The sequence below is a fragment of the Montipora capricornis genome, chromosome 6, assembly GCF_036669925.1.
Source record: "Montipora capricornis isolate CH-2021 chromosome 6, ASM3666992v2, whole genome shotgun sequence".
In the NCBI taxonomy this organism is placed as follows: Eukaryota; Metazoa; Cnidaria; class Anthozoa; order Scleractinia; family Acroporidae; genus Montipora; species Montipora capricornis.
Window position 1 is genome coordinate 74135557 of NC_090888.1, and position 2500 is coordinate 74138056.

The following is a 2500-nucleotide window of genomic DNA, read 5'->3' on the forward strand; positions in this document are numbered from 1 at the left end:
ATAACTACACACCTCAGAAGACTTGGAAAATGACTTGTCTTTAAGACTGACACTCTTCAGATAAATTAACTGAACCGACTGAACTTACTTCAAGTAAATGGTAGCCAATTTACAATGGATTTTAGGAAAATAGAAAACTAACTAAAAACCAAATAAGGCTAGGGGGTAAATCTACTACCCACTAATACAGGATTTACCTAAGGGAAGAAGGAGTTTACCACTCCTACACAACAGGAATTAGGTAAGAGAAATGTGTGGGGATAACACAACTACACAAGCAAAAATATGAGGAAATTGAGTAATTATGGGTAAACAAGCAAATAATAGTAATTAGGATAATGAAAAGAAGTTGAAAATAATTGGAATAAAATAAACACAAAATGAACACAAGTGACCTAGTCGTCACTGTCTCACAGTTCAATCAAACGACAGACAAATAACTTATTACAGGTACACCCAGCAAGCTAATATCACTTAATACCTTGCAATGTTCCTTTTTAAAACCTTTTGAGCAGGAATAATGAATCTGGCTGAAAAAATTATTTACGGGATAAATAATACTGGTGGATCATTTGGATGCATCATTTGCAACTAATCATGAGTGACTGTGAGCACTTCAGAAAATAAACTTGTAAGGAATTCTGACAAAAAGTAACGCAAAATTCGTCAGAACTGGTTTATTACACATAAATTATTACTTGTTCGTGTTATAAAGAAACGAGAAGCAGTGAGCAACTTACCAAAATGGATGCTAATCGATGCGAGGTCCTTGAAAACAAGAAATGACTCTGCAAAATATGATTTAATGTGGTTATCCATGCATTATCGAATCTTGTAGGAAAACTTTTAACTTTCATAACAAAAATCACTTGCATAGTATACAAAAAAAGTACCCCATTTCTCTACTGACTTTTGTCCCAGAGCCACTCTATACTCTATCCTAATCTAACTGATTGGTTTCTAAACATGAAAGCTTGAGGCTTATTACTTGCAGGATTGTCATAGCCTGGGTAATATTAATAAGCCCCTTTGTTTGTAAGGCAGGTAAGGCCAGGGAAGCTTTTTTTAAATTTCAAAAGGCATGACAATAATGATCCCAACGGTCTTAATATCCGCCAAGAAACGTATAAGATTTCAGTATATTATTTACAGTCTTTTCAGTTATTTTCCCGTTACTCTTAGCATTTGAATTCAAATTTGTTGTAACTACCATATTTTATCACATTTTTCCAGTATTACGTCAACGTCCACTTACTATATATGTGTACAGAAAAGCAATCCAATGTAAACTCTCATTGTACCTGAAGAAGGCTATTTTCGCCAGCCGAAATTTAAAGATAGTACACTACTAAAATCAAATCTACGCTGTACCGGCTCTTGCTTAAAATATTTACCTTCTATATAGCCCATAAATGGGGGTACCCCCGACCGGGCTTTAAAGCGAGTAGACATTAATAAGGGTTTGTTATGGCTATAACTGATTGAGTGCATTCATGGTCATTTGCTTTGTGACTTGCTAAATTTTGAACCTAAGCAGATTCAAAAGTTAAAACCTTCTTCCTTCAGGAACAATTCAAGATATATCATTTACTTACTTTCTCTATGGTTAAGGAAAGAATGGAGGGAAGTATGTACAGTTGGATCACACAAGAAACAAACAAATAATTTATTACACCGCTCAAGCTAATGTTACTTATTACCTTGCAACGGCAGACAAATAACTTATTACATCCGGCAAGCTAATATTACTAAATACCTTGCAATGTTCCTCTTGAAAACCTTCTGAGCAGGAATACTGAATACGGCTGAAAAAAAGTTAAGGGATAAATAATACCGGTGGATCATTTAGATGCATCATTTGCAACTGATCATGAGTGACAGTGGTCACTTCAGAAAATAAATATGTAGGGAATTTTTAGTCACTAACTTGATCCAAACTGGGTAAAGAGAAAACAAAAAGTAACGCAAAATTCATCAGAACTGGTTTATCACACATAAATTACTTGTTTGTGTTATTAAGAAACGAGTAACTGCAGTGAGCAACTTACCAAAATGGATCTAATCGATGTGAGGTCCTCGACAACAAGAAATGACTCTGCAAAATTTGATGATTTAATGTGGTTGTCCATGCAAATTATATCGAATCTTGTAGGAAAACGTTTAACTTTCATTACACAAATCATTTATGCCTAGTATGCAAAAAGAGTGGAACTGGAGCGGAAAGCTGAAAAGTTCTCAAGAGAACGGATCGAGGTGAGATGACTGTTCATGATTGCTAGGAACAACTCAAAAAAGGCGCACTAAAACCCGAAACACCGAAACGAAACCATCGGAACGAAACCACCGAAACCACCGGAACCGCCGAAACCATCGAAACACCGGAACGAAACCAACAAAACCACCGAAACAACGGAACGAAACCATCGAAACGAAACCACCGGAACACACGAAACCGGAACACACGAGACACAAGAAACCGGAACACACGAAACAGCTATAA

The 2500-nt window shown here is 36.0% G+C and overlaps 1 protein-coding gene across 28 annotated transcripts in view; it reads right to left on the reverse strand.

Annotated features, from left to right (window-relative positions):
- The window catches only part of LOC138054536 (tetratricopeptide repeat protein 28-like), a 34840-nt gene that overhangs the window by 26201 nt on the left and 6139 nt on the right, over positions 1-2500 (reverse strand). For 9 of the 28 annotated variants that reach the window (XR_011133277.1, XR_011133279.1, XR_011133278.1 and 6 more), the window contains 3 exons: positions 2049-2095; positions 1757-1805; positions 741-788 (listed from right to left, as the gene is read on the reverse strand). The gene's annotated coding sequence lies outside the window, so the exon portion shown is untranslated. Of the gene's footprint in view, positions 1-481; positions 531-740; positions 789-1756; positions 1806-2048; positions 2096-2500 lie in introns of all 28 variants that reach the window. The other 19 variants (XM_068901016.1, XM_068901008.1, XM_068901007.1 and 16 more) reach the window with 7 other exon arrangements.